This window comes from Centropristis striata, chromosome 2 (genome assembly GCF_030273125.1).
Source record: "Centropristis striata isolate RG_2023a ecotype Rhode Island chromosome 2, C.striata_1.0, whole genome shotgun sequence".
Classification (NCBI taxonomy): Eukaryota; Metazoa; Chordata; class Actinopteri; order Perciformes; family Serranidae; genus Centropristis; species Centropristis striata.
Window position 1 is genome coordinate 9,154,074 of NC_081518.1, and position 26,935 is coordinate 9,181,008.

Consider the following 26,935-nt stretch of genomic DNA (forward strand, 5'->3'; position numbering starts at 1 on the left):
TCAGCTTTCCAACTGATGAGCCGATGCTTTTTACAGCCCAAGTACTGCGGGTCTTCCCACACATGCTAAATGCCACATATCTAATCATAACAGCTTTGGTAGCTCTTTCGTGCTGATAAAAAAGCATTTACCCACAGCAAACAGTGGAGTTGGATTTGCTGTTGTTAATTTTGCATGAAAAGCTAGCTTGAAATTTACCTCATCCGGTCCATTTACTAAAACCAGGCAAATTCAATACTAACATTACATTTTCTTTTTGATTTTTTTGTTTTTTTTAAATTGTTGCTTGTTTTACATTGCTGGGAGAGAGTTCTTTTAAAAAGGTCAAACCATGACATTTCCATATTTTACTAACAGGAACTCATAGGCTATAACTGCAAATATTCCCTCTTTAATGCATACCAATAACATTTTAAGAACCATAAAGGACCTGAAGGTGATTCTGGCCGGTTAGTTGAACTGAGATGAACCTTTCTCCTCTAACTGCGGCGGCCCCGCAGCCAACTCGCCCTTGTGGACAGAACATTGGCAGAATGAGAGGGCTTCAAAGAGTGGGACATCTCTACAAAGCAGCAGTTCGAGCTTCAGAAGCAGCTACAAAGAGGGACACTAATGGCCATCAGCCACAGTGTGGTTTTCGACAGGATGTGAATGTGTGATGGGGTCAGAGGAAAAATGAAGGTTGTAATATTGGATTAAGGTGCAGTCTTAAAAATGATTTGGTCTGAGAGCAGCAAGGACAAACCAGTTATTTGTCTCAGTCTTTGGGCAGCCTTGGCCACAAAGACTGCTATTTATGAACAATTACGCTGCTTTATGCCAGTGCTAAATACACTGTAATTAGAAAATATAAAGAGTTTAATAGTTTAACCTGTGGTAATGCTGAACCTTAAAAAGTAAGTGAACACCAGGCTTAAAAGCAGTATTTTACTATCCTCTCTGGTTGAATGTTTTATCTCTGTTGCATCAGAAAAAGATTAAGGATTTTTGTAGAATTCTCCAATAATCAGAGACAGGATTTGCCAGGTCTGGATGGTGCCAGTGGTCATGGGGGTGGTGTTGGGCTTTATTACCCTGTTATTTTTTTTTACATACACAGCAGGAAAGTGAGATCAGATTACTAGTGTTCATTCAAGACACACGTGGAGAAGCATTTTAATGCCAGGTGTGAACAGACTGTCCCGTGAACAAGTCTCTTTGTTCATTTAGCGTTGGCTACGGCTCACTGTAACCTGTGTTCAGTTTGCAGATAGACTGTTAGAGAGTGAAACCAGCCGGTTACAGCTTCAGTTTAGGATGGGAAGTAGACTCTCCTTGTGTGAAGTGAAAAGTACCTTAACCATCATGTACCCACAACGACAGAGACATGTACCATATTTCCTCAATTTAAAGCCGGGCCCCTAATGACCAGCCTCATTTAGTAACCGGGTGTAACAACAATTTTTAGTAAATAAAAGCCGGCCTCTTTTATAAGCCGGGTGTCTTACCGGTGTTATGTCAAAGTCTGTTCCCCCCTGTTGATATGTGTCCCCTTTACCTTAACCTGCACCAACCTGACCCCAACCAGTCGTCCTTTAAGTTGCTTAACATGAGCCCAAGTTTACCTTAACCCCAAACAGTTCTCTCTACAAGGCCTAACCTCAAACTTATATCCTAACTCCAACCGCGGAGGTGATGCTACGGAGAACATCATTCAGGAAACATCATTTGTACTTGAACACCTGTATTTTGAAGTTTCACCACACGAGTTAGTACTGTAGGTAAATATGGTTGTTTCTCCCGCTGTCCTAGTCATTCTCTGCAAAGTCGAGCCGTTTACGCACGTTCTTCTGGGCTTTTTAGTAGTTTTGACATTTTAAATCCTGCTTAAAATGAACATTCAGCGTGCTGTTCATTGTTTGTTTACATCTGAGTACTTCCAATATGGCCGACATCCGGGTAACTGGCTACAATGCGCTGTGTAAAACACTCTAAAAAGTGCCGGTCAGAGCTGCTCTGATTTTCTTTTTTTAATAAAAGCTTCCTTCAAATAATAGCCTGCCTCTATTATTTGCCGGGTCTCAAACAGATTTTTTATTAATAGAAGCCCCGGCTACTATTTGAGGAAATACAGTATGTGTTAAGGTGGGTTAGGTTATAATTTTCAGCCATCGGGGTGCAGCATAATGATAGTTATTGAAAGGCTGTGCATTGTATTTTAGTGGCACGAGAAGTGCCACTAGTATAGTAAGTACCAATGCAACTACAGTTAAGGTCATGGAATTGGTTTCAGACCGGTTTCAAGAATGTCAGATTTAACTGATATTTCACTGTCCTCTTCAACTCTATGGAAATCAAAGGGTTTTTTTTTTTTTTTTTTTTTACATCTGTACTGGAGATAGACAAAACAAGAATTTATGGGGACATTAAGTTACTCTTTAACTGTGATAACAATGTTTATACATGTTTATGTTTTAGGCAACTTCAGTACAAAATGAATTACACATGATCTCAGAGACACGTAGGCAGTTATTAATTAAATTTTTCATAATGATCTAGACAAATGTTTTGGATTTTCAATCAAGCAAAACACCTCCAACTGTGCATTGAGTGCACTACTGCCACATTCTGCTGTACACATTTCATTGTTTGACTTGAATACTTCAGATATATATGATACAAGGGATATACCTAATTGTCACACCATACTACAGCTTCAGAAAGCCTGGAAGTTACTGTATGTGGGAGTAAAACCTGTGAATTTTCACTATGAATGGATCAGAACAGTGTTTTTGCTCGTACACTTTCTACGGAATTAAAAAATGTTATTTAAAAGCAGAATTTCATCAGCATTACTTTGTCCCCCAAGTATGTATAGCATGCCACTAAAAGCAGTTACTGACATGCTGTGGGGTTGATTGCATACTGATCTTTTATATAGCAAACGATGCATGAGCTCCATTTTTATAAAGAACAGTATCAGTGCGATTTATTTATTCAAATCATTGTTTGTTTCTTTGTTTCTTACGAATAGATTCTGAGCTTGGATGCACGTCTAGTGTACCATAAAAATAAAAATGAAGGTCGCATTTCTTGCAACGATCCTTGCACAGTGTATCTTAATGTTGTTTTCTACATAATAGGAGTTTAGATTTCTTCATCTGGCGCCTTTTCCGCGGCATTCAGTTATGGAGCCACATTGCTCTCCTTGTTTGCTCTGCCAACACTGCATAGCAGAGGGTGCAGGCTGCAGCTGGGAATTTTTGTGATTTTTTTTGATTGATTGCTGATTAATTAGATGTACACAAGCTTGTCTTTGTGAAGTCCTTAGAGACGTACTTTATTATGATATTCGTACAGGCTATCATCATTATCTCACTGTCAGACTTTTTGTCAGACTCCTCCTTATCGCCTTCCTAATGCAGTGCATTAGTGCATTTACTTTAGGAGAGGCAGACTGAAACTCTGATTGTTCAGGGCAATCAATCCTTATACAGCAGTCTGATTTGTTCCGAAATAAGACCTTTCTGTTTAACATTTTGATACATGTGATGTCACAGGTGTGAACTCATGGTGAATGTTGTTAAATGGAATGGAACTACTTGGTTAAGTTTAGGTACCAAAATTACGTAGTGAAGATGAGTTTAAAGGTCAGGGTTTAGTTGAAAATAACTCCTTCTGAAGGTAACTGCTTGATGTTATGTAGATGACAAAGTTACGGTCAGCTCTACTTAAAAGTTACCTTACATATGGAGCTTAAAATAACAATGTTGACATTTGTTGTCACAGGGGACATAATCAGTGTTCTCATTGGTGAAAGCCCTGTTTTGTTTCTAACCCGTCCATCCACCATGTCCTCTTCTCTTTGCAGACTTTCTCGCTACTTATACGACATTGTCTCACTTCATCCTTTGCTCCTGTCATTATCTCTGTGGCCACTAGAGGTCGCTGCCTAACAATACATTTCAATATGAATTTTAGTGTTTTGCTTTCATAGGTCTAACTACTAACATTGAATAAAAGCATCTTGACCAGGGTCTTTGTTTTTTCAGTAGTGGCTAATTTAAGCTAGTTACGACTGAGCCAAAATTTTACACAATAATTGTCTGTACCAGGCTGGACTAGTAAGCGTTCTTTGGAGGTAGCTAAGCAAGCCAGGAAATTAAATATGAATATTGAACATGTTTTAGTATATTTTTTTGTTTTCTGGTAAAATGTTAACAGCCGACATGATGGTGATTTACCAATTTCTTGATCAGTTTACATTTGTTGCTGATGTTGCTGGTGTTTTTTTCATATTGTAAGGCTCAAACAATATATGTTAGACCTTCTTTTAACTATAAAACAAGTTCCTGCACTGGAAGCTCCACTTTTCAACATCATCAATTCAGTGAATCCTATTGCAGTTCCCACAGCTTGAAGAACGCATTTAGTTACACCTGTGCTCTGAAGTCCAAACCTTAATCCATCTCACAATATGGAATTGTGGACTGGTTTTTATTCTATTTGTATTATGTTTCTATTTTCTTCCTTTCATGGCTAAAAGGAACTTGCCAACTTAATGTCCATCTGTTTACTCCTTTGGATCAATTTCAGTCTGAGTTCAGAAGTAAACACTCTACTGAAATTGCAGTCACCAGAGTAGTCAATTATTTGTTTATTGCTGTTAATTCCTAACTAACATCTGTCCTGTATATGACTCTGAGGACTATAAGGTCCCTTCAGGTCATCTTGACAACTCTGTTGTTCTCGAGGGGCTGCTACTTGTTCTGTCTGACAGAACTCAGCATGATTTGAAGAACATTTTTTGTATTGGAGTGTCCTATAGGCTATCGGTGGTGTCCCACAGGGATCTGTACTTGACCAACTTCCATTATGTGTAAGTGCAGCCCCTTGGTCACATCTTTAATCCTTCAAATCTTTCAGTTATGCAGATGACATTCAAGTCTATCCTCCCATCCCTGCAGACCTTCTGCAGCTTTTAGTTTTGGAAAATTGTTTCACTGAAAATTAATCCTTGGTGTTCAAAATGTTTTGCATTTTATGCCAAAAAGACTAAAAAGTTGTTAGTTGGTTCAGGCAGACAAACAATGTTAGTCTAACTGTGCAAAATAGTGGTACCATCACCATTGTGTTTCTTATTTTCATTTATGTAACATAGTAAACAACAATCACACATTTTATAATTCACTCGTTCTGATATTGCAGTCTGTATTATAACATTTTGAATCAACCGCTACTTAAAGAAATCCCATATCACACATTGTGAGGGCTTTGCATTAGATGCCAATGTAAGCTAGAGGAGATTTTTTTCATTTATTTGGTCTTAAGTAGATTTTTTGTGACAACTGTAGAACCAGTACAACCTTTGTACTGGAATATGTGTATTTTAAGAACAGACTCAATGTTGGAACTTGAGAGTCTTGCTTCTGTGTTGACAGACTAACCATGAAAGGACACATTCTTGTTATACTTTGGAAACCTTCAATGTACCAAAATAGCTGGCTCTGAGCCACGACTATATAACATCTTTCTGTCCTGTCTTCCTTCATTCATTCTGCTGCATTCGAGGACTGAATCTTGTGTGCATTAAAAGTGCATTGAATGCCACTTCTCCACTTTTTCTCCTCCACATCAAAAATGCATCATATCATTTTGCATCATGGTCCCAGACTGAGAAATCTCAACAGCTATTTGATGGATTGCAATGGAATTGTACATACACTCATGGTTGACGAATTTTACTGACATTGATCATGTCCTTTCTCCTCCCTTAGCACCACCAGCAGGTAAAAGTTTTCACCTGTTCTGTAAAATATCTCATCTACCGGAAGGATTAGCACGAAACATTCATGGTTCCCAGATGATGATACTTGAAGACTTTAGGTACCCTCTCAGCCTGTGTTGGATAATGAAAACAACTCCCATTGTTGGCAACACCTGCCCTAAGAAGCGCCCTAAATCTAGTCATGCTGAATCTTGAGTATATAGTAAGTAGTCCTTGTTTTGACGGAAAGTGCCATAAGACAATGATGAATGAAATGAAATGAATGAAAGCCAAAGATGACTAAGACTGCCGTTAGAAAGTTTCTTTCTAAAAGTTGTACTGAGAGAAAGGGAGTTTGGGGAAAAACGTGACAAGGCAGGGGTTTATTTTTTGGCATTATTTTCAATCAAAGTTATATTGACCCTTAGAGAAGTTCAATAAAGAACTGCTGGTTATGAGTTAAGCTGAACCAGGCTTCAGGGAGTCTAAAGAGTTGCACATAAAGTGGATTTATCACAGCATCTTTCTGGTTCTCATAGGTTTTCACTTACCTCTGAGAAACATTTTTCTAAAAATAGAAACTTAATTACGGCTGTGATTAAGGCTTTAATTTAACCCTACAAAATATCTAAATCAATCACACTGTCTTCATTTGGCAGATGCCTTGGTCCAAAGCGACTTGAAAAAAAGTGCATTCAACCTAAAACTGCAAAACTACAAGAATTTCATCTTCTTCAAGACAAATTGGCAGGGTGGAAAATATGCACAGTTTATGGTGTGAGTAATTTGATGTGCTGTCTTTTTTGTGCCTCGTTTGTATAACCGAGAAGATATACTGGAGATTTTAACAAGTAATTTCAGAAGTGCTTAATCACCATAAACCTGAGTATTTGCTAACTTTTGATCACAAATAAAACTTAATCTTACTCTGTAAATTAAAAAGCAACAAATACAATACATATATATATTGCAACTGCCTCCCATCACATAAAACCTCACTTGACCTTGTTATCTAGGATCTTCGTAGCTTGAGTTATCAGGTGTCAGAGGCATGTTGCGAAAAAATCATGAGGTGAGGACATTCTATATCCACAAGGTCAAAGTTCAATTTCACTGTGAAATCATAATGATCTGCAAAAACACTTTTGCAAGGTGAAATTGTGACTATATTTCACATTTGATCAGATACTAGATCTACTAATCTTGGGAGTCCACCTTGAACCTGGTGATTGTGTAGATCTTGTCTAGCTTCTTTGCCGCCACATCGACACTTGAGGCATTGTCTTCTGTCATTGCAACATATGCATCTAAACAGATACAGATGTAAACAACAACTTGGCTGTCTGTGGAGGTGCTCAATTGAAACATGATATCTCTAATTACATTCTAAAGGACTTTGTTATCTCCCTTTTGATAAGTACTATGCGAATAAACTCATTATTGCTATATAAATGCTGTGGTTCTCAAGAGAATTAAAATGATCTCATTAAATCCCTCTCAAAAAGATATTCCCCACCAGTATACTTCATTTCACGAGATGCCCTAACTTTCATTTTACTGGCTCTTTAACTGACCAGTCAGGTTGTCATTTGGGATACAGTTTAAACAGTGTTAAAGCCTAAACCCAAATAAGGACCAGCCCATACGTTGGAATTCAACAATCCCCACCTTATGGGCACGAGTTATTTTCCCATTACAGGTACTGTGTATTGTGCCCAGTTGACCCAAGTCTGTCCCCATACCTTCATTCCCTAACTTATAAAAATAAACATTTATATTTTAGACTTATACTTAATCAATTGGGAGGTAAACTCTTCCTGAGTTCTTGGTTTTGGAATCAATTATAAACAATGCAGCAGTGAGGTGTACCGCTGACCGTTCTGTTTACAGAAGGCATTCCCGTTCACTTTCTTCATTTTAATGCATAAGGTGTTTGTGAAATATGACAGGCATGTGTGAGTGTGTTTGTGTATGCCTGTGTTTCTGTGTGTGTTATAACTGAGGGGAAGCAAGGGGAGAGGCAGAAGATGAACATGCTTTATGGCAGTAGTAAAATTCTCCATGGTCCGTCTGCTAGGAAAGAGCCAAGGGCAGAATGTTTATGACTCCCAAACATTATAAACTACCTCTGTGCATTTACCTCAAGCTGCTGTGTTTGGCCAGCCATGTCCCTCCGCGGCAGAACGGGCGTCGGAGTGGCGTGTCTCTTCATGAATACTAACTATACCTCTGTTTCACTATCATTAAATGTATCTTTACTATTTCCAGCCTCACCTCGGCTGCTGGTAAAGTCAGGAGCACTGAGGTGTGATTTCATGCAGGGAATATCAACCGGTACACCGTCTACATGGGCTGAATGCATTCATGTCCTCCTCTGATACAGTGTATCCAATACAAACAGGGAAAAAACAATGTCTCAGTGAGTTTGATCCATCTGGAGTGGAACTGAAAAAATACAAAAATACAATCCTATCCATTAAAAACACAAGATGTCTGGGCAATGAACAATTTTGGAAGATCTAATGAACCGATACGACTTGCAAGGCGAGCGCCATGTGACAAGCGGGGTTAGCTGAGCTAGCATTACCATATAGAGAGCTGCTACCACATTTTCTGCCAACTGTGTGAGCTATTACACTGACTACAGGTTTGAAATGGGGAAAAAAGTACGGAACAATTGATTACTGAGAATTACATGTTTTGTCTAATAAATATTAATAATGGTCTTGATCTGTGCAGGACCTCTTTTGATACAGAGATTTAAAAATATATTTTAATGTTCACAGGAGACTGGACAGCAGTTCGGAGATGGTCAGATCCTTAGTTTTTAAAGATTTTTTTTTGGCATTTTTCATGCTTTTTATTGAAAGTGACAGATAGAAAGGGGGCGACAGAGGGGAGGACATGCGGCAAAGGGAGCCCAGGCCGGATTCGAACCCGGCTCCGCCGCAAGATCCTTAGTTTTTGCTGTACACTTTGTGAGACTAATAAAGGAATATCTAATCTAATCTAATGTAATCTAATCTAATGTAATCTAATCTAACGGCTCAAGTTCAGGTAGCACAAACCCCCAGTGCCAAGGCTCTGAACCCATCTCCATCGGATCAGCGAACTGTTTTTTGTTGGTTAGACCCATGACTGGCACTGGCCACCAGCCCACTGTGACCCATGACACTTGGGTTTGCCCTGACTGACTTTGAGGTGCTACAGCTGCTAACTAAAGGTCTGTCTTCAGAGCAGCCTTCCACTCTCCTCCTGCTGAAGTCTACTGGCAGCCGGGACTGAGGCGAAGGGAGCGTGGGGTGTGCTAGCTTGCTAGTTCTTGTCTCATTTGCAGTCTAATAAACGGAGAGGAAGCGCGAGAGCGGTGCAAGGACGGGCTGAGTGGATCATTGCACTGCACGCAGCTCTACAACTCGGCTTCCACAAAAACTATAAAAAATCCATACTATACTATAAAAATCTATAAAACGTAAATAAAAATGGAATGCATCAAATTCAGAATTCATTGTGTATATCTACAAAATAATAGTTTATCAATTTGAATATAAAATATATAGTTTTTGTACAGTTTTCCATTGAATATTATCAAAATTATCAAATGATCAAAAAAAGGATTAGCATTTCACCACATTCTGTTTTATAGATATATATTTTATGTTTTATAGACAATGTCCCAACTTTTGAGAGGCTGTAGTAATTATTACGGGAGTGGAGGAGGAAGTGACGTGGTATAAGGAGTGACAGCATCCGTGCAAGAAGAAAGGTTGGGCTGTTGGATGGGTCCTTAATCCAGGATTATCATCCAGAAGACTGGAATTTGCATCCTGTGACAGATTTAAAGTGTGGAAGGAAAAGTAACTTTATAAGTAATTTTTATATCACATAATAAATATAAGTAATATAATGCATCCTGACATGTATGTTCATTGGTGTGTGGTACATAATCAAAATCTCTTTCCTGAACCTAACAATGTTTTGGTGTCTTCGTCCCATATGGACCAAGGACTTACTAAACTGTGTGTATGACGCTGATGACAACTAATCAAAGCCATTTAATGGACCGACAACATTTAAAATGTGCATATCTGACAGTCCTGTAATATTTGGTTTGCTTAGTCTCTCAGCCAATTTATTCAGTGCAACTCTGCTACATTAGGATTAAGATATGATTGATAAATTAGATAGTAGTAAGAAACTAATGAGCCACTGACTTTTACTTTATTTGTAGGTTCATCATGTGCACTATGCCCTCAGAGCTAAAACCTGTTGTGCCAGGTGAAAACAGACATTTAAAAAAATGTGTACCCAGCAGTCACAACACAACAAATCTGCAGCAACATAACACATAATTAACTATTGGTGGCCATGAATTATATGGAGCTTCCCATATGTTTCCCACATTCAAACTATATTATGTTTTTATTGGTCTGCGGCGTGGAGAATTAGCAGTACCAGCTCTTGGTAACAAGAATAGGACCTTTCTCCATAGTGTGTGTAGAGTACATCATGAACGCCCAAGTCCTGGTGCACAGAGGCACTTCATCTGAATCCTAACACCATTTTACACTCAGACTCTGAAAGCTGCTGTCAAGGGATACAAGATTTATTTGCCTGTAATTGCCTAATTTTGCCTTTCCTGCAGGCTCAGAGGGAGCCGCAGCCCACCGATAGACAGCCTAACCTTGCCTACTGAGGAACAGTCCAAGGATGTAATACTGTCAGCTTCACATAGTCCTCGCTGGTGATTTATCATCACTGCCTGCCTCTCTCCCTCTGTCCCTCCTGCACTTCTCCTCACCTTCTGCTTGAACAAACACTTAGTGAGTTGTTATGGCTCCGCTCATTGAAGGTAAACCCTGCTGAGTGTTTGCGTTGCAACGCAAAGGAGGGATCTGTTGATAGAGGTAACTTGGAACTGAGACATGAGGAGTGATGTGTTGAATGACTGCAACACACCCTGGATGGGTTGTTTGTCAGGATCAATAGCCCAGTCTGAACAAGCAAGCAAAGGAAGTGCCTTTGTTATGTCGGAGGCTGGATTCAGGTCAATGATGAAGGTCTACTGATTATGAGTGTTTACTCTTGCAGGGTGCTGAGAATGGCAGCTCAGGTGGGAAGAGCAAGTGGACACTTCTGACAACATGACTCTTATTTTTCCGTTCCTTTTTTGTGTGTGCAGAATTTGAAAAAGTACTATATGTACCAGTAGCTCAGTCTGACTTTCAACAACATATAACTACACAAAGTAACGATGTTGTCCTTTGATGAAGAATTCAACCTTTCTGTAAGCCTCTGTAGATTAAATTTATACCTGGGACATTTTAAAATAACATATTGACCAGACTGTAGACTGCCACGTGATCACATAGAGATGATGTATAAGCTGAGGTACATGATGCGTGAAGCCTATAGCCTATTTTTCACAGTGCATGTGGCAGTATACTCAATTTTACTGCTTATCTACAGTCACTCACTGGCTTTTGCTGGGATAAGACGGAGCTTACTCTGTACACTGCTTATGCAGTCTTAAAGCATTCTGAGGCTTATGGCTCAAGTGCAAAATTATAACAAACAATTCAGGTTTCTATCCAGTCTATACATGTCATTTCCGTCAATGCTAGAAAGAAAATAAAACTTTTGTTTGCTGCATACTTTCTGGTAGAGATGCTAAAAGTCCCAGTTAGTTTGATAACAATAGTTAGTTAAAAAATGTATTTATCGCCTCAGTGTAAAGACAACACCCTGCATTAGCTGGAACAACTGGCCACAGTTTATGCATTACAGCACAATTATACATACACTAATACAGGAAATTCATTCCACATGACAAATAACCTGCACAACTTGTTATAGGAATCCGTAGCAGAAGCAGAGTAATTATTCAGAAGATAATGTAGAGCAAGCTGGTTATTATAGCAAAATAAATCCTGACGGGTTGAATCTGGATCTAACTGTATAACGAGAAGCACCTTGTCTTCTTGTCACATTATCCTCCTCAAAACATACTTACAAAACAAATTAATCTTTTGAACCAAGATATCCGTTTGAAATGTGTTACAAGCTAAAGTAAGTTACAAGCATCCATCATAACAGGACTGAGGCTCTTTTTTTCTTTCAGAGGCTGTATGGGAAGTTAAAGCGAGAGAAAAAACTGCCATGGCCATTTTCCAAGTGGTCCCTTGACCTCAAGAATCTAAATGAAAACTGGTTCTATCTTTTTATCATACATGTCCACTTTATGCTAATGCCATGCAGTTCAAGGAAAAATCAACACTGTTTTTCTGCTGCAGTATAAATGTGTTATTCTCAACCTATTGTATTTGAATATTTCTGCCTACTGGGGTCCCTGAACATTCTTTGAATTACATACATCTGGTGAGTCCCAATAGTAGCCTTTTTAAATTGACCTCACTGTATAAAAAAGCTGCTGTGACCTCTAAGTTAACCACAGCCTCATGAAACTTTACAACCACAAACCAGACACCAAGAACATTCAGAAGTTGTATATTGACAATCAAAGTGTTTCTAAGCAGTTAAAAGAACAGAAGGCCTTGCCATCCAATCACAGAAAACACATAAATCCCCAAAGTGTCAGCAGATTTTGAAACCAAATCTCAGCATGAGTTTTTCTTTGTTGTTCCTCAAGGTCTTGGTGTTTTAATGTGGTATTTTGTAGTAATTAATGACCATTTTTTAGCATTTCTTGTCATTTTTAGCACCAAAAATGCAACAACTCATGAGACATAATTAAGCATTGGAATGGCCTTCATATGCTCATATCATAATGTTAAACCCCTTGTACACTTAATTAGTCAATTAATAATATTACAGATTCATAACGCACAACAACATGACACACAACCTCTTGACACACAGTGCTGAGCTGCATCTCAATGAATCTTCAGGTTCCCAGCTTTCAAATGATGAACACCACTTCTGCTTGGCATCTACTGTTGACCTGCTATCTCCCCCAATACTCTTTCAAATGTGTCGGAGCGTGAAGGGGTTAAACAGTCAGACATGGTGATTTTAATATTGCATGCACTGATCAGGGATTTTAAGGCTTCCACACACCTACAGAGGCATTTTTATTTATCTTTTCTGATTTGATGTATTCTCAGATGTGGACAGACTCGGCTTGATTGACATTTCCCTCACTCTCCTGTGTTTTTTTCTTCTATTGAACCTGTTCGGGCAGGGCAACTTGCAGCATTATCATTCTCAGCACATCAACATTTATGAATAAGACATTTCGAACCAAAATAAATGAATTTCAATGCAGTCGCCTCAATCAGAGGATTTGTTTGTTGACGTGTGTACAAGGTTCTGCTGTGAATTGGCACTAAAATTTGGTGAACTTTGAAATACATTTGCAAACTGTCACAACAGTGCTGACATTTGAGCTAGTGGAGAGAACATGGCAGTCAAAATTTAAGGAGAGGATAATATTAGCACCGGCACAGCTGCCTGAAAAAAAGGTTGGCATTGTGCATTTTTTCAAACCCCAGATACGCCGCAAATCCTCACATTTAAGACACTCAAATTAGGGAATGGTTGGCATTTTTGCTTGAATAAATAATTGAATATCAAAATAGTTGCTAATTTATTTTCTGTTGATTGAACTGTTTCAGCTCGAACTAATTAATTAACATCTTCTGTAGTTCACTCTCACTTTGTATGTGTATTTGAACTTGTTCATTTTATAACATTCTTTTTTTCCTTGTAAAACACTCAGGTTTTGATAAGTGCTAAATAAACACATTCTTGTTATTATTATGTTCCAGCACAGCCTGTTTCGTTAGGAAGCACAAATGAATTTCACTCTGCCACTTTTATTTGTAGGCATTTATTAGTTCATGAGCTTTGGTGACCTCATGTAATTCGCAGCGTACAGTAGGTCAGCCAACTTTAACCAGAGCAGAAGTCTAATTAGTCAGAATATGTGAAAACACTTGGTGGGTCTAATCCAGTCTGCATATACAGTATGAGTGTGATTTGTTTTTTACCGGATACTGAAAATACCTCATTTTTTTTCATGCAGTCTCTTTAAGCCCCTTTGACAGCTTGTATTTTACAGTTTATCTCTGACTTGTGTTAAATATCCTTGTCTAATTCAAACCAGCCTCAGTAACGTTGCCGTGGCTAAAATGCCATCAAGCTGCATGGACTCTTATTACCCACCTCCCTCTGGAATATTAATCCCATCCAACAGAGTCTTATTTGAAACACTTTGCTCTGTGAAACAATGCTCTGCACGACCTTAATTAATACATTTTGGTATTATTAATGACTGCTGATTGAGATGAGAGATTATGTTCCAAATGTTGATACTTCTCCTTTATGGGAGGGTCAATGTTCCCCAAGCTGCCACCTTAATGTGACCTCTCCATTTACCATTACGTTCATAATGGCTTCATTCATCAGTGTGAATTGGCTAGGTAAATTTTTTTCTTCACAGAACTAAATGGGAAGATTAGCTTAGCAAATTACTACTGATGAATGACCCATTAGAAAAATCAAGCATCTAGGGCAACGATCACGGGCCACTTGGCTGCTCATGTCTTGTGTGGACAGTCACTGAGCTGACCTTGTGTCTGACCACACCAACATGTAACTGCATTACTACATATCTGTCTTGCTTTGACAACAAAATAAAAAACAAAAAAATGTTTTAAAATGATTGCATCTGATGAATTAAATGTCTTTAATATCTTTTTTAAAATGATTTTTCTACTGTGCCCCTGGCTAATATGTATGGAAATAGATTGGAGCCAGATAGGAGAAAAAAAATAATGAGAGGAGGATTTTTTTTCTTCATTATGCAGTTTGAGAAAAAAAGTAGAAATGACAAGAATAAAGTCAAAATGTCGAGAAAAAAGTTAAAAATATGATTTTGAGAAAAATAGTCGAAATAACTAGCCTGGCTAACACCAGACCAAATCTCATTGGAGATTAGGTCTGGACACCTTCAATGCTTTTCTCCGTAGAGGAGGTGTGGTTTACGATCCTCCAGAGCCGTTTATTGGGAGCTTAGAATGTCTATCAAAGCGTCTGTAGGTAGCTCTTAGCCAATCAGATCAGTTATACCAGATGACGTAGTAGAGCAACAGAGATGGATGTTTGTTGTGTGTGTGTCTGTGAGAGAGTGTTGCTTGCTGCTTTGCTTCTCCAGTTCTCGCTTTCTGCAAGATTATTTATTTTCACGCTTTATTCCCCCTCATGTCATTCTGCCACACACATCCACTGATTTTATGGGCAACAAACAAGCTGCTGCGGGTCTCTCGGCGGCTCCGCTGTCCCCCGGCTGGTAGCGAGATCACCGGTGGTGACCGGCGGTCTCGGCGACCGCTAATAGCCCCGCTACCGGTGATCTCGCTACCAGCCGGGGGACAGCGGTGCCGCCGAGAGACCTTTCGCCTTTCAACTTTCGCTCTAAACTATTTAAAACACCATCTACAGCTAAGGAGAGTTTCGCGTCTGCAGCAGCCATGTTGGATCCGGAAAGCTTCCAAGTGCCGAGTAGTACGCGTCATCGTCTCACCGTCCCTCCCCGCTCTGTGATTGGATCCCTAAAACAGGGCTAAGATCTCCCTCTAGTTTCCAGACCCCGCCGCAGTTCGAAATTAAATTCGAGCGCGCAAGGCAGTCTGGGTATACCCAGGCTACGAAATAACAAGAATAAAGTAACATTTTTGTGTTCGGTAAAGTTGGAAAGACATCACACATTCACAGAATCATTGTTACGGTGTCAATAAGTCATCAGAGGAACATTGTTTTAGAGAAACAGCTCATCTATCCTAACAGTGGGGTAAATTGCAAGCTACAACCTGAATTTCATCAATGTCATAAAATGAGCAATAACCACAATATTTAAGTGTGTAGTAGTACTAAAATCCCCTGACACATAAATGAGATATTCTTGGTAGTAGCTATCACAACTATTGTTTTGGGAAAGTCTGCTTTTATGTAATTTATGTGAATTCTTTAGACATATTGAGGAAAATCAGGTTGTAGCTTGAAGTCTACTTTACCAAACTCAAAAAGTTGACTTATTCTTGGCATTTCAACTTGTACAAAGTGTATAATTCATTTTTTCTACTTCCTCTCATTATTTTTTTCTCCTACCTGGCCCTAAGCCTCTTCAGTAAATATTAGCTAACATCTTCCATCACAGACCCTCACTGATCTGAAAGAGCCTTCTAATGACAAACAAAGTTATATCTTGTAGTAAGGGTAAGATTACGCAAACAACTGAACGTTTTTAATATTTAAACTGAAAATATGAAATGAACACAGACAAGTCATTTGCGTAATCATGTCTGAAGTCATGTCACCATTCTTTAACTTCCAAGTTCAAGTCAAGTCTCGTCATTTTTAACATTTTTTAATTAAATTTGCAAGTCAACAAAACAGTAATTTGAGTCAACTTAAGTCCAATAAGTCACAAAGACTCAAGTCCCCATCACTGACATAAAATCCAAACTAGTCGACTCAGCTCTGGACTGCAGGGTTCAGGGCTGATTTAAAACAGTAAAGTGCAGTTTTAGCCATTTTTAAACCATAAAATGATTATGTTTACGCACCAACATTAACACCAGCATTGATGTGTTCCATGAAGGTACAGTTATATAATTTAGTTTACAGTTTAACTGTGCAGTACTCCTTTAAGAGCAGTATACCATAATTGAATAAAATATTTACTACACACTGAAATGTTGTTGTTTGCAGCTCAACGCCATTTAAGAGTGTTTGTTAAGTTACATTATGTGTACACAATTATAACTTATGAGTACAATTGAAAACTTATTTTCAAGGTTTCCTGGGGTACTAATTACAAGGAACAAAGTAATTTCCCTAAAGGAACTGCTTAATTTCAACCCATGCCAGTATTTACTAATTAATAATTTATCTTTGCAAACTTTAGTCTGGCTTGTTATTATTTTTACTTTCATTTTTGCAGGTTAAGCTGACCTTCTGTGCACTGATTAAATGACTTGTCTTACACCAGCATTTAATTGGAAGTCGTTAACTGGAAGTGTATCAGCTTAATATTGTCTTTACTTTATAACCTATGATTTTATCTAAACTTGTAATTAATGCCAAATTATATAGATATTATTTGGAAAATTTCCCAGGAAAGTATTTATAAAGTTACAGACCTGTAAAACCCCCCATTACTAAATCGACTTGTTTTTCAGCTCTCTTCCCTCCATTAGCCTATTTTGTTTTAGACAGTGGCTTGATTAGAGCAGATGAAACGCCTACAGACTACTGTATTGTAACTATGGTGATGAGACTCTCTTGAAATAATTTCCTAAAATCTGCTGCATTGCCTTCCCATCACAACCCTGTTATAATGATTTAGGACCCTCTCTGCATCAAAGAACAAGGCCTGGAGGAAAAAAAGGCACTTCTTTTAAAATATAAGTTAATTATTTTTATATGAAAATTTTTGCCTTTACATTTAGCAGTGAGGGATGTTGAGGTTCCACACTGGCATATGTGCTACATATAAAAAAAAACACAGTGTCACTAAATTACAAACCACTTTCCACAACTTCTGTTTATTTGCATAATGCAGCCAATTAAAATGCCTATGTGCTTTATGGCCTTGTTCAGACTGCCGGCCTGAATTTCCTTTTTTTGGCCTACCCACATTGTATCCAGATTGGACAGCAAAAAAAACCCACATACAATTTTTACAAATCAGATATAAACGGCATTTAAAGGTGGTTTGAAATGCGATTCCAATCAGATTTCTGCAGAGCTTGATTGCTCTGGATATTCAAATGTAATCTGAGGACATCCACTGGTGCGTAAAATTGGCAAGCCACCATCAAATGTTCTCACTAATCACTACTTTGTGGATATCACCATCATCACGGTGAAGCCCGCCATGACTGCAACACAGCGGTTTTCGGGACCTCTGTGCGTTGACACCACTACCTTTGCCAGGCAAATTAAATTAATTTACTGTTTATCAGACTGGGAATGAGACAAAAATGAGCTTGCTAGCACACCCAGTGGTCTCTGCGCTTTACCTGCGCTGCTGGCAGACTACTTCAACAAAGTACCAGTGAAGAGTAGGCAATTTGATGGGTAGAGCCTGGACTGCTGTTGGCCATCAGCCAGTTGGGCTCTGTAAATGGTGTAACCCATGAAAGCATGGTGGAATTAGAGAGCTAACTATCCAGCTAGCAGAAAGCTAGCTACCTTGTTTATTCCACCATGCTTTAATGCTACGCTGGTTACAAACAATTGAGCCGAATGTGATGTGATAGCAATGTATTTCCCTACGCTGTAACAAGAGTGTGCGAACTAATTTGGATGCATTCATTTATTACATTTTACTTATTTAGGGGCTATCTTATAACCTAGCTAATTCATGCTTCTGCATTAGGAAGCCATGTCACCAGCGTAGCTTAGCAACGTCATGGATGTAATATAAGAACTTGATGCCAGACCCTAAGGTGGTGCCTATTCAGTCCAAGTTTTCAGGCTTCTCGGTTTACTTCCATGTAGGGTTGCCAACTCCCTGAAAAATAAATAAGGGACACCTCATTGGCAGGGCCAGACGACCCGAATTGCCTTCACCCACCCTGGCGTAGCAAAAATTTTTTGCCCCTTTTTTTGTGAGTGAAACGATTTTTTTAACGATTTGACTCGAACCTGAATTGAATTAGATGCATATTTTTGTGTGACATGAATACATGGAAAACAAATTATTATCCAGCAATTCACTTTAATACAAAATAACAATTAGGCCCTGTTCTTCAAAGATGTAGTGGAGTTTGCTGATAACAATTTCATTTACTCCTTCTATTGGCTTTTAAAATGCAGCATGTATGCAGTTGAATGGCCATTTTGGAAGATTATGGCATTCCATAATTCCAAATTGGTTCAGTAAAAAGGCATTAAATTCATGTTATGAACACATGGGGACCTGGTCTTCAAGAATGCACTGATAGTTTGCTGATAACAATTTGATGTACTTATTTTATTGGAGCAACATGAGTACAATTGAATGGATATTTTGGAGTCATGCAGCTGACAAACAGGCTACCTTAAAGTGCAATGTAATTGGGCACTAAAATTTAAAGTGCAGATGGTGTGACCGCAGTACTGGAAGCATGTTGTTTCAGGTCAGTCAGTCCACCATGGGCTACAGAAAAAGTGCGCTGGCACACCATGCAGTGCACTTTATAGATGTTATCACGCACTTTTCCACCCAGGTGTTTCCTTTTTCCCATTCCTCTCAGTATTTTTGCATCCTTTTCTGTTTCTTCTGTTTTTTCTCGGAGGAGTACAAGTGGCATTGCTGCTCGAAGGTGTACCGCCCCGTAAAGCAGTGTCGGCGTTTGTGTCACTGTCACCTACGCATGCTGCTTTGTTGTCTTCTGCTATCTTCTCCTCGGCCAATGGGATGAGCGTATTCTGTATCGTCATACTCGTGTGTGAATATGCTGTCAGCTCATTGGTCACAGAGCAGGACGGGGCCTGGGAACAAGTTTACCGTAAGTTTTCATATAAATCGTCCTGTTATTCATTTTCCATTGGCATTTTACTTTACTTTTGGCATTTTACTGACTATTTTTTGACTGTCACAATAATACGGGACAATGTGTGTCCCTTTTCACCTCAATACGGGCCGGATGCTTTTGTTTCTAAATACGGGACGATTCCGTTTTTCAAGGGACGGTTGGCAACCCTACTTCCACGTAATGCAGCCCACTAAATATGCACAGTAACCCCTGGAGTTATTGCTCTGCCCATAGACCTCACTTTGCAATGATGTCACCAATTTTTCAAAGACTTTTATCGGCTTGAGAAATGTTTTACAAACATAAATCCTTCCTAGATCAAAAATTCATAATAGTAAGATTCATTATTGAGCTGGTTTGTAGTTTAACAGTTTTACAGATGACTCTTATTATTGTTGTATATGCGGAAGATGGTTCCTGGGCAGCAAGGGGAGTTTGAAGCTGCAGTATTGGGAAAAAAAATGACTGAAAGGCTGATCAGTGGCGCCCTATCCATTTCCTATTATACATCCATGAGCTATGTACTTACTGTTTCTGACATCTACGTCATTACCAAAGCAACTCATCTGATCTGATCAATTGCATCAGTGCAGACAGATCCTCCTAAACTATCTGATTTGCAATATAGCTGCAGTCTGAATGTAACCCATAAATTATTAGCACAGACGGTAAGAAACAAGTCTCATATTTGAGAGAACAAAACCATAAACTGCCTGACTTTGCATGGATGCTGTGTATTAAATACTCCTGCTGTGTTCACAGCATCACTGCCAGTGCCACTTTTGTTGAGAGACATTTAGGCTTGTTTTTCGAACTGAGAGTTGCTTGGAAATATTGGCAGTCGCAGGGCTTTGTTTTTTGGGCTTGCTTTCAAAATGTGCTTGGTCTTTACAGCCTTGTTTTAGTTCACCTGCTTAATACACAGAAAACAAAATGGCCAGACAATCTCAGATAAAACACAAGCTGTCAATCATTACCACCCACTGCACAAACTCTAAGACCTGTCTGCACAGAGCACCGTCTCTGTCTGTGTCTCTCTTTGTGTTTGTCCGTTGTAACACCCACTGTAGGGCCTGCAGGTTCTCCAGTAACCAACCAGTCCCAGCAAGGGGCAGAAGACCACACAACGGAAAAAAAGGTTTAAAGGCTTAGTTCATTGTTTCACATAAAGTATGCTTGAATCAAAGGGAAATATTTGGGGCTTGTGGTGAAACTCTAATTACTCAACATTTTAAAAGGACAGGAAACAGTAAGTGTGGAGGAGTGGGCCGGAGCCTGCACACACAGGAACACAGAATGCCCTGAATCTCATTCATCTAATATTCCCTTAAAGTTTACATGCAACAACGATGTCAATTAGTGTCAAAGTGAGGATGCAGGTCTACCGTGTTGAGAGAGTATGTCAACTAGAGACATACTCTAGATGTAATAAATAGCTTCAAGAACAGAAACAGAAGGCTTCTGTGTAATAACAATAATAAAATAAACATTCATTATCAATAGAATTCAATTTTAATTAAATTGCTTCATTAAAACGTAATCGTAATCAAGCTGATTCCCTAAAAGACAGTTAAAAATTACATCAGGGTGCAGACGTTGTATTTAATCAGTTGTTTAGCAGCTCAGCTTTTACCCAAAATTGATTACAGAAAGGATTTAATTAATCATTACCATACATTGCCTTTGATATTTCATCTTAACAACCCTTCTCAAAATTGGTACAACTTAATGTTAACTTAATATTTGTACAATATATAACCTGGCAAATATTGGAATGATCTTTGATCTTTTTTCGGGTATAAATAAGTCATTTTTTTAATGAATAAACTAATAAATAAATAATAAAAACTCTACTACCAAATGGACTAGCCCACCTGCTGTACTCTAATAAATGTGCAATATAAATGGTTCCTTTTATCATGGCTAATACTGCATGTTTTATAGGAAATGTACTGCCAGCAGGATTACATCTTCACAATGGATTAATGTTAACAAAGTCAATAACAATGTTAGTTACCTTAAAAAAAACACTCTCTAATGATTAGTTGTTTTAGTGTCATAGACTTGTCGCCTGAAAGACGGCCAGGTACTCGTACTCAAAAGTATATTCATGTCATGTCACCTGCCGTGTGCTCCAACAGAGTTTTCACTGCACTATTAAAATGTCTATAAACTTGTCAAAGCACTCCAACTCAACATAATCCACTTCCATCTTTTTGCTCATGTGTTCCTTAATGCACAGCTAAATACTTGGCGTCTTTTTGTCGCTTGTTCTCAGCCACATGCTCACAAGAGCTGTAAAGAGAAGCTTCATTTTAATCTTTCAGCTTTAGGAGATATTCATTCAAGGTTAAGTTTTTAGTTTTGCCGACTCTGAAGTCAACAGATTTGTGAATCTACATAGTTGTTGAAGTCTGAAATTGGCCCGTAAACAAGACTTGGGTTTGATGTATACCATATGTCCCTTGTCACACAAAGTTTGTTACTCACTGCAATACCTAGGACTGTAAATGGTTATTAGTTACCTCTACTAAGACTATCCTACACTAGTCTAATTAACCCTCTGGAGTAACCAAAAGCACCAAAGCATGACTTCTTTATCACATCCAGACTAGAAAACAAAGCAGCGTGGAGTCCTACTGTAAATTTACCTCTGAAGTTCTGGCTGTAAACTTCAGTTTGATGATGATATACCAAGTAAAATTGGAGACAAGGTCAAATATATTTTGTATAAAATGATAGATGTAACCCTCTTATATGTTATATTTGGAACCTTTGTTCACATTTGCATCATTTAAAATTCTTTATTGAGCATGATAGTGTTTTGAAAGTTAAAAAAAGATCCAAAATCACATTTTTTATGTTGGATTAAAGGACTAAAAAAGACACAAAATTACAAAAAAATACACAAAATGACCAAAATTGTTACGCTAAACAAGACACAAATAAAATAGAGTCACACTAGAATAAAAACCAGAGTTGGATGACAGGATCACACACAATCACAAGATCACATTTATGTTGGTGTTTCTTTGTTTCTTTTTGGTTCAAAATGTTGATCCAGTAAGCCAGAATAAAAATCAATTATTATTAGGTCATATAGGTAAGGTTGTGCTGAAAAATATATACCAAAATGGCATTTAAACATTTTTCAAGTGGTGTATACAGGCAGGATGAAAAGGATTCAAAATTGGACAAAATAGCCCCAGACTCCATTGAGTTAAGGAGCAACTTGACTCAGCTCATGCATTCTTTGTTGTATTTATCTATTCATGCTCTTCTCTTCTCTTCTCTTCTCTTCTCTTCTCTTCTCTTCTCTTCTCTTCTCTTCTCTTCTCTTCTCTTCTCTTCTCTTCTCTTCTCTGTCTTCCTGTTGTCTTCTGTTGTCTTCCTACTCTGAGCATTCTTACTGAAAACAGATCACAGTGATATAGCCACCCATAGTTTATTATGAGTGTCTGGCTGTTTGCACCTTCTGTGCATTCATCTGCTCTAAAAAAACACTCCTCTTCAGCGTGTCTGCTCTGTAAAGCTGGTTGAATGGTGTCAGGGAAGAGGGGGCCTGGGTTGATGCTGTCAGAAAGTAACCAGGCTTTTATGTTAATTCATCAGCTGGCACTTATCGTGGATAACAGCAACAGTTGCATGGAAGTGGTGTGGCTAAGTGTTTGCGGGCCAAATAATTATTTTTAAAATATTTTCCCTTTAAATTGAGACAGAAACACTGGTCTCATAGGTCGAAGTCCGAGGTTTCTTCGATTGTTCCACTACTTGCCATGCCCACCTGAAAAGAAGCTTTCTCAGTCTTTTCCAGTGTTTTGCCTCACTTTCTTGTTTTTTTGTCTGTCCCGTCATAATAATTACGGCCACTAGAGGTCGACATATGACAAAGGTCAATAATGGCTCACAATTGTGTGGATTTGAGTGCATTACTTTTTGTACAGTGAATGAAAACCGCCTGAAAAGGGAAACTTGCTAGATTTGTGTATTATTTAACTAAATAAAAAGAGAAATTATATAACACCGTAGTGTGTACAGGTAGTTTAGGCAGCCTCCTGGCTAAAATAAGATTCAACATGTGATACTTTCTTTAACTTTTAGTTTCAGGGATTATACACTTTGGTGGCCTTGAGGTGCAAAGGAATAAAAAAAAACACAAAATCGTTGCCTTTAAGTTGCCTTTGATTTCTGTTCTGGTTCTTGATTGGACAGCTTTGCTGACGTCAGCTTTGCTGACATCCTAACCGAAGTTCTGGAGACTAACAGCAGTTCATGTCGCCTTTTTAATGCTTCTAATGTGTTTATTAATGTTCTTTGGTGTCACAAAGAGCTGACGGAGAAATCACTGATTAGCATTTTCAGTATTATTAAACTGCAAATCAACTGCACGTTGTGGTGGAAACTTGCCTGCCAGCACTCAGGAAATAAACACGCTTTTACAATGTCATGAATAATGACAAATAGGTATAGATGAAATGAAGAAGTAGCGTCTTGTAAAGCAATATTACCACAGGGGATTATTGTGGGATAGCTTTCTCACAGGTTTTTTAATGGACTTAATGAGCTGCCAAAGTACCTGGAGTAGGACACAAGCACAACACCGCTGATTTAATTGTCAAGTTGATGAGGGAAAATTCCTGCACTCATACGCTGACATGCGTATGTGTTACCATGGTACCAAATAATTTTCATAAATATATCCCTTTTACCAACTTATATAAATCAGCAGCATTTATTAGACCTCTCCAAATGAACCAAAATGCAGCAGCAGGTCTCAGGCCAAAGACAGGCTCCACTTTTCATTACTCTCCACTGGCTCTCTGTTCACTTCAAGGCACTAATGCTCGTCTACTGAGTGGTGCTCGGCACAACATCCACCTACCAACCATTCCCTCGATCCCTTATGGGCCCTCTCATTCACTGCAATCTGTATATGAACAATTAGTCCGATGACCAGACTCAATTTAGAGAATCACTTTTCGCCTTAATTAATCTCCTCAACATTGTAAATAACATGTGTACACAGACGTCCTTATCTCTATCTGTTCAACCAACAAAATTATCTGTATCTGTATTCAGATAGATGACTGGAAGTGGGCATGGTTTATTCAATAAGTCACATTAAATTGGGAAAATGTCATATTTCAAATCTAATATTTATTAGCAATGCAATTTCTGTGACCAGAAAGCACCAAAGCCCCAAACTGATAGAGACAAATAATTAATTATGAAATATATTTCCACATCCTCATACTGTCCTGACAATCATGACTTGTTTTCCCTGAATAATAACGAGCAATTTCAGGTCAAAGAAATATCTGTTTCCATCACATTGTTTGTACTGCTCTGAATAACATATGTGGATTTGGGTACCTCTAAAACGCAGCATCAGGAGTGAACTTCATTTGAACTTAATTAGCATTAACGCTTGTAATCAGACAAGGTGCTGCCACCACTGAGCAAACTAATTTACAGGCAAGTACACATCTAAACAAGCACCAGCAGTAATTTGCATTCAAACATGGCTCGAGACAAGTATTGACCACCCGCCAAGTGTGAGTGAGTCAGTCGGTGCAACACCATGGAGAAAAAAAATACCAGAGGTACTCCAGGTGAGCTTCAAGTTTTTAACTTGACTTTTCTTGTTCAAATTAACTGCAGAGGTCTTAAGTCATCTACATTCCTTTGGTCACTTTTGCACATTTAATCATCATTTATATGCAGTTTGAGTCCCCATCCTTCACACAGGTGGGATCTAATTAGCACTCAACCAGGTGTAATTTACTCCGTCGAGGACACATACCGCGCGCCTTTTACCGCCTGGAAAACGTGCAACGTGTTGGTCCGGTGCTGGGAGCACTGCTACTCTTGTGCTGACTTTCAAGGGCGTGAAGGCAGATTGTGCCTGACATTGTTAAATGACCATAACCAACTAGCTGCAAAAAACACACACTTGTAGACAACATAAAATACCTACTTTCCAGAAATCTTAAATTCGGAGGTTATGTTTTTCCAGAAGTGTTTTTCCAGAAGTGTTTTTGAAGTGCGTATAAAGCTAGAATGATGCTCAAAGAGCTCAGACCTTGGCTTAAGCAAATGGTGTATTTCAGTGGTGGGCCGTTAGGGCCAGCAAGGCCTTCTCTGCTGGCCTAACATAACCAGAAATCATGATCATAATTATGATAAAGGTTAATTTAATTTTTACTTTTCTTTCCCTAAATATCTAAAAGTATTCATATTCTCTTCATGTCATATTATGCTCCTTCCAGTGCTGTTGTTTTTAGGTTAGAGTTTTTATCCAATCAGAATTCAGCTATCTCATGTTGCCAGGCTGTATGAAATCTGCCCGGGCCTTCAGAATCAACAATGCGGGCGTCTGTGCACTGTAAGTGAACGGGCAAATACAGTTGATAGATAGTTGCGATAGCCAATCAGATCACGAGTTGTGTCAGTAAGGCCCTCTAGCTGGCCTCACGTTGAATGTGACATTTACGCGTCCTGTGATTGGATATGGATACAACTAGTTTGAGCCACGGCAGTGCTATGCAGATCAACAGAGTCACACCCGGCCGGGTATGTAAATAATCTGGCGCATTGGCGCAGCTGTGTGGTTGTACTCAAAGCAACAGGTCACAGAAAGTCGTGATACGTCACGTTTTGACATGAAAAAGTTTTTTCACAAAGAGGCTTGTTTATTGTGTCGCTGTCGCCAAAGTATGGCCGTCTTGTTAGTGTCTTTCTGATATTAAACTGCGATTTTGCAATGTATTGTACAATCTTGTTAAAGCTTGCATATTCTTTGTGGACTCATTTAATAAAACTTTTTGGAAAGATAATTTTAAAGACCCTTTTATTTTTAATTTTTGACAGTAGCATACCAGATATGTTTTAATTGCTTGTACACAACTGAGGTGATGCAATGCCTAGTAGTGCTTAAGTGTGTTTCTAACTACTCTCCAGTCCTGGTGTTATAAATGCTGGCATAATGAAAGGTATTTATTGACTAAGTTGGACATCACTGAAGGCCTAAGTGTGAAATGCACCGCCCGCCACTGGTGTATTTACATGCTCCATGGATGGCCGTATTTTTCCAACTTTAGTGTGTTAATTTAATTTTTTAATGTTGGAACATGAGCGCTACAAAAAGGTGTGTTGTATTTTCTCTGTTTAAACAACACACTGATAGCTATTTCCAGTACTTGCATGACACAGAAGAGCAGAGGAATCAGGTGAGCCATAAAATATGAATGGTATACAAATTTTTCAGATTATTCAGACACCAAGTAAATGCAGCACAAAGGCCCTATCTCGCACTGTTAACAAAAGTGAAAACGAATCAGTGAGCTAGCAATTCAAATCCACTCAAAAATGTAATGGGTTCTTTTTTGGCCAATGCTACATCCCTCCACCAATTGGTATGAAAATCAGGCCTCCAGTTTGTCAGAACAGGAGTCAGAATACTGTTATGTTATATTATTTTTCATCAAAATTGTTAATATGCTATAAGATTTGAGATCTGACTTACATATCTTTTGCATGATTTTTGACAATGTAATGCTTTTATTTAGTACGTTTTTTCACTAGTCTCTGATAGATAGATGAACTTAAATACACATATTTAATAAATAAATATACTAGCAATACA